A 6682-nucleotide genomic window follows, 5' to 3' on the forward strand; every position below is an offset into this window, starting at 1 on the left:
CTGCTAGTTCTGCCGTCGTCCGTAACATTCATGTTTTCATTGTGTCTGTCATCGCTGTCTGATGGAAACTGTCACACGCATCACACACACAAACATGTGTAACAGTATGTGTGTAACAGTGTGTGTGTGTAACAGTGTGTGTGTAACAGTGTGTGCGTGTGTGTGTAACAGTGTGTGCGTAACAGTGTGTGTGTAACAGTGTGTGTGTGACATGTTAACAGTGTGTAACGGTGTGTGTGTAACAGTGTGTGTGTAACAATGTGTGTGTAACAGTGTGTGTGTAACAGTGTGTAACAGTGTGTGTGTGTAACAATGTGTGTGTAACAGTGTGTAACAGTGTGCGTGTAACAGTGTGTAACAGTGTGCGTGTAACAGTGTGTAACAGTGTGCGTGTAACAGTGTGTGTGTAACAGTGTGTGTGTAACAGTGTGTGTGTAACAGTGTGTGTGTAACAGTGTGTGTGTAACAGTGTGTGTGTAACAGTGTGTGTGTAACAGTGTGTGTGTAACAGTGTGTGTGTAACAGTGTGTGTGTAACAGTGTGTGTGTAACAGTGTGCGTGTAACAGTGTGTAACAGTGTGTGTGTAACAGTGTGTAACAGTGTGCGTGTAACAGTGTGTGTGTAACAGTGTGCGTGTAACAGTGTGTGTGTAACAGTGTGTGTGTAACAGTGTGTGTGTGTGTGTGTGTAACAGTGTGTAACAGTGTGTGTGTAACAGTGTGTAACAGTGTGTGTGTAACAGTGTGTGTGTAACAGTGTGTAACAGTGTGTGTGTAACAGTGTGTGTGTAACAGTGTGTGTGTAACAGTGTGTGTGTGTGTGTGTGTAACAGTGTGTAACAGTGTGTGTGTAACACTGTGTGTGTGTAACAGTGTGTAACAGTGTGTGTGTAACAGTGTGTAACAGTGTGTGTGTAACAGTGTGTGTGTAACAGTGTGTAACAGTGTGTGTGTAACAGTGTGTAACAGTGTGTGTGTAACAGTGTGTGTGTAACAGTGTGTAACAGTGAGTGTCTCTTCCAGCCGCCCAGGATGAACAGGGTCTGGAAGCAAAGAGATCCATCAAGAAGAGGATCAAACAGCTGAAGGTGCTGGACCCAAAGATCGCCCAGAACCTCTGTGAGTACTGAGACACATACACACATACACACACAAACACAAAGATCGCCCAGAACCTCTGTCAGTACTGAGACACACACTGTTAACATCTAAGTTACACACTAGAGGTCGACCAATACCGATCATTGGAGGACCAAAAAAAGCCGACACAGACACACACACACACACACACACACACACACACACACACACGCGCACACACACACGCACACACACACACAGACACACACACACACACACACAGACACACACACACGCGCACACACACACGCACACACACACACACACACAGACACACACACACACACACACAGACACACACACAGACACACACGCACACACACACACACCTGTTTCAAACATACCTCAGAACATGTGTCAACATTGCCTTTCAATCCAGACTTGTTTAAAACATTTGCAGTGACTCAATTAGTGGAATAGTTTTCTTTTGGTTCGTTTTGCTGCACAGCGGAAGTAGAAAGGTTAACATAACATTCTCCAGTTCCTCGTTGATCTCTGTGTGTTTTCCCCAGTTCCTCGTTGATCTCTGTGTGTTTTCTCCAGTTCCTCGTTGATCTCTGTGTGTTTTCTCCAGTTCCTCGTTGATCTCTGTGTGTTTTCTCCAGTTCCTTGTTGATCTCTGTGTGTTTTCTCCAGTTCCTCGTTGATCTCTGTGTGTTTTCTCCAGTTCCTCGTTGATCTCTGTGTGTTTTCTCCAGTTGATCTCTGTGTGTTTTCTCCAGTTCCTCGTTGATCTCTGTGTGTTTTCTCCAGTTCCTCGTTGATCTCTGTGTGTTTTCTTCAGTCCCTCGTTGATCTCTGTGTGTTTTCTTCAGTCCCTCATTGATCTCTGTGTGTTTTCTCCAGTTGATCTCTGTGTGTTTTCTCCAGTTCCTCGTTGATCTCTGTGTGTTTTCTCCCGTTCCTCGTTGATCTCTGTGTGTTTTCTCCAGTTGATCTCTGTGTGTTTTCTCCAGTTCCTCGTTGATCTCTGTGTGTTTTCTCCAGTTGATCTCTGTGTGTTTTCTCCAGTTCCTCGTTGATCTCTGTGTGTTTTCTCCAGTTCCTCGTTGATCTCTGTGTGTTTTCTCCCGTTCCTCGTTGATCTCTGTGTGTTTTCTCCAGTTCCTCGTTGATCTCTGTGTTTTCTCCCGTTCCTCGTTGATCTCTGTGTGTTTTCTCCAGTTGATCTCTGTGTGTTTTCTCCAGTTCCTCGTTGATCTCTGTGTGTTTTCTCCAGTTCCTCGTTGATCTCTGTGTGTTTTCTCCCGTTCCTCGTTGATCTCTGTGTGTTTTCTCCAGTTGATCTCTGTGTGTTTTCTCCAGTTCCTCGTTGATCTCTGTGTGTTTTCTCCCGTTCCTCGTTGATCTCTGTGTGTTTTCTCCAGTTGATCTCTGTGTGTTTTCTCCAGTTCCTCGTTGATCTCTGTGTGTTTTCTCCAGTTCCTCGTTGATCTCTGTGTGTTTTCTCCAGTTCCTCGTTGATCTCTGTGTGTTTTCTCCAGTTGATCTCTGTGTGTTTTCTCCAGTTGATCTCTGTGTGTTTTCTCCAGTCCCTCATTGATCTCTGTGTGTTTTCTCCAGTTCCTCGTTGATCGCTGTGTGTTTTCTCCAGTCCCTCGTTGATCTCTGTGTGTTTTCTCCAGTTGATCTCTGTGTGTTTTCTCCAGTCCCTCATTGATCTCTGTGTGTTTTCTCCAGTTCCTCGTTGATCTCTGTGTGTTTTCTCCAGTTGATCTCTGTATGTTTTCTCCAGTTGATCTCTGTGTGTTTTCTCCAGTTCCTCGTTGATCGCTGTGTGTTTTCTCCAGTCCCTCGTTGATCTCTGTGTGTTTTCCCCAGTTCCTCATTGATCTCTGCCGGGTTCCTGTGTTTCTCACCATCGCCGGCTTCAGCTGTAGGATGTAGGAACTGTAGAAGTGTTGCTTGTTACAAGGAACGAGTCCCAAATGGCTACCTAGATAGTGGCTATTCCTTATTCAGGCCCGTTGGTCCAAAGTAGTTTCCTGTGTAGGGGACTAGGGTGGCGTTTTGGGAAGCAGCCCAGTGTTCGTGTTGGTCATTATTATGTGTAGATGTGGAGTATTGAGAGGCGTAGGAGGCAGAGACGGAGAGATGGAGAGAACACTCACTCATCCGTCAGTCAGTCACTCAAACATAGAGGTCAGAGGTCAGCGTATAAATGCTTCTCCTCTCTTTCTCTCCTTTGCTCTCTCTCTCGCTCTGTCTCTGTCTGTCTCTCTCTCTGTCTCACTCTCTCTCTCTCTCTCTCTCTCTCTGTCTCTCTCTCTCTCTCTCTGTCTCTCTCTCTCTGTCTCTCTGTCTCTGTCTCTCGCTCTCTCTCTCGCTCTCTCTCTCTCGCTTTCTTTCTTTTCAACTCGCTTTTAACTTTTATCTCTAACTTTCTGTGGTTTCTTTCGTTCTGGTGAATATTTGTTTGTACTCTCGGGATCTGCACAAAGAGAATAGGAAGTTAGCATTGTCTCTATCGCTCTCTCTCCTTCCTTCCTTCCTTCCTTCCTCTCTATCTCTTTCCTTCCTTCCTTCCTCTCTCTCTCTCTTTCCTTCCTTCCTTCCTCTCTCTCTCTTTCCTTCCTTCCTTCCTCTCTCTCTTTCCTTCCTTCCTTCCTCTCGCTCTTTCCTTCCTTCCTCTCCTCTCTACATCTCAGTAGGTCTTCTCCTCTCTCTCCTTCCTCTCTCCTCTCTCTCCTTCCTCTCCTCTCTACATCTCAGTAGGTCCTCTGTCAGTAATCCCAGTGTTGTGGTTGGTCCATCATCATGTTATAATGAACAAGAGAAGGAAGGAGGAGAGGAAGAGGAAGAGGTTGACTAGACTACAGAGAGGAAGAGGAAGAGATTGACTAGACTACAGAGAGGAAGAGGAAGAGGTTGACTAGACTACAGAGAGGAAGAGGAAGAGATTGACTAGACTACAGAGAGGAAGAGGAAGAGGTTGACTAGACTACAGAGAGGAAGAGGAAGAGGTTGACTAGACTACAGAGAGGAAGAGGAAGAGGTTGACTAGACTACAGAGAGGAAGAGGAAGAGGTTGACTAGACTACAGAGAGGAAGAGGTTGACTAGACTACAGAGAGGAAGAGGTTGACTAGACTACAGAGAGGAAGAGGTTGACTGGACTACAGAGAGGAAGAGGTTGACTAGACTATAGAGAGGAAGAGGTTGACTGGACTACAGAGAGGAAGAGGTTGACTGGACTACAGAGAGGAAGAGGTTGACTAGACTATAGAGAGGAAGAGGTTGACTAGACTACAGAGAGGAAGAGGTTGACTAGACTACAGAGAGGAAGAGGTTGACTAGACTACAGAGAGGAAGAGGTTGACTAGACTACAGAGAGGAAGAGGAAGAGATTAACTAGACTACAGAGAGGAAGAGGTTGACTAGACTACAGAGAGGAAGAGGAAGAGGTTGACTAGACTACAGAGAGGAAGAGGAAGAGATTAACTAGACTACAGAGAGGAAGAGGTTGACTAGACTACAGAGAGGAAGAGGAAGAGATTAACTAGACTACAGAGAGGAAGAGGTTGACTAGACTACAGAGAGGAAGAGGAAGAGGTTGACTAGACTACAGAGAGGAAGAGGTTGACTGGACTACAGAGAGGAAGAGGTTGACTAGACTACAGAGAGGAAGAGGAAGAGATTAACTAGACTACAGAGAGGAAGAGGTTGACTAGACTACAGAGAGGAAGAGGAAGAGATTAACTAGACTACAGAGAGGAAGAGGTTGACTAGACTACAGAGAGGAAGAGGAAGAGATTAACTAGACTACAGAGAGGAAGAGGAAGAGATTAACTAGACTACAGAGAGGAAGAGGTTGACTGGACTACAGAGAGGAAGAGGTTGACTGGACTACAGAGAGGAAGAGGTTGACTAGACTATAGAGAGGAAGAGGTTGACTAGACTACAGAGAGGAAGAGGTTGACTAGACTACAGAGAGGAAGAGGTTGACTAGACTACAGAGAGGAAGAGGTTGACTAGACTACAGAGAGGAAGAGGAAGAGATTAACTAGACTACAGAGAGGAAGAGGTTGACTAGACTACAGAGAGGAAGAGGAAGAGGTTGACTAGACTACAGAGAGGAAGAGGAAGAGATTAACTAGACTACAGAGAGGAAGAGGTTGACTAGACTACAGAGAGGAAGAGGAAGAGATTAACTAGACTACAGAGAGGAAGAGGTTGACTAGACTACAGAGAGGAAGAGGAAGAGGTTGACTAGACTACAGAGAGGAAGAGGTTGACTGGACTACAGAGAGGAAGAGGTTGACTAGACTACAGAGAGGAAGAGGAAGAGATTAACTAGACTACAGAGAGGAAGAGGTTGACTAGACTACAGAGAGGAAGAGGAAGAGATTAACTAGACTACAGAGAGGAAGAGGTTGACTAGACTACAGAGAGGAAGAGGAAGAGATTAACTAGACTACAGAGAGGAAGAGGTTGACTAGACTACAGAGAGGAAGAGGAAGAGGTTGACTAGACTACAGAGAGGAAGAGATTAACTAGACTACAAAGAGGAAGAGGTTGACTAGACTACAGAGAGGAAGAGGTTGACTAGACTACAGAGAGGAAGAGGAAGAGGTTGACTAGACTACAGAGAGGAAGAGATTAACTAGACTACAGAGAGGAAGAGGAAGAGGTTGACTAGACTACAGAGAGGAAGAGATTGACTAGACTACAGAGAGGTAGAGGAAGCTATTTTAATGAAGGTTCTGCAACACTAGCGCAACACTAGGGCTCACTCCTATCCTGACTACTCTAACACACACACACACACACACACACACACACACACACCCCACTTGGTATGAATTAGGATCCCCATTAGTCCTGCAAAAGCATCAGGTTCTCTTCCTGGGATCCACATGAAACGTTACGTAGTACAGAACATTATTAATCAAGGACTGAAATACATGTAACATGTCACACAGCCTCCATATCAGTACATACACACATTATCTATGTCTAGTACATAGTACAGTCCACATTATCTATGTCTGGTACATAGTACAGTCCACATTATCTATGTCTAGTACATAGTACAGTCCACATTATCTATGTCTAGTACATAGTACAGTCCACATTATCTATGTCTAGTACATAGTACAGTCCACATTACATTTACATTATCTATGTCTGGTACATAGTACAGTCCACATTATCTAGGTCTAGTACATAGTACAGTCCACATTATCTATGTCTGGTACATAGTACAGTCCACATTATCTATGTCTGGTACATAGTACAGTCCACATTATCTATGTCTGGTACATAGTACAGTCCACATTATCTAGGTCTAGTACATAGTACAGTCCACATTATCTATGTCTAGTACATAGTACAGCCCACATTATCTATGTCTAGTACATAGTACAGTCCACATGATCTATGTCTGGTACATAGTACAGCCCACATTATCTATGTCTAGTACATAGTACAGCCCACATTATCTATGTCTAGTACATAGTACAGCCCACATTATCTATGTCTAGTACATAGTACAGTCCACATTATCTATGTCTGGTACATAGTACAGCCCACATTATCTATGT

At 44.5% G+C, this 6682-nt stretch overlaps 1 protein-coding gene across 1 annotated transcript in view; it reads left to right on the forward strand.

Annotated features, from left to right (window-relative positions):
- Nucleotides 1–985: 985 nt before the first annotated feature.
- The window catches only part of LOC118936645 (protein diaphanous homolog 3-like), a gene marked incomplete at its 3' end in the record, with an annotated part of 107401 nt that continues 101704 nt past the window's right edge, over nucleotides 986–6682 (forward strand). The window contains exon 1 of the mRNA XM_036973923.1: nucleotides 986–1119. The remainder of the gene's footprint in view (nucleotides 1120–6682) is intronic.

Source organism: Oncorhynchus mykiss, unplaced genomic scaffold (genome assembly GCF_013265735.2).
Source record: "Oncorhynchus mykiss isolate Arlee unplaced genomic scaffold, USDA_OmykA_1.1 un_scaffold_360, whole genome shotgun sequence".
Taxonomy (NCBI): domain Eukaryota; kingdom Metazoa; phylum Chordata; class Actinopteri; order Salmoniformes; family Salmonidae; genus Oncorhynchus; species Oncorhynchus mykiss.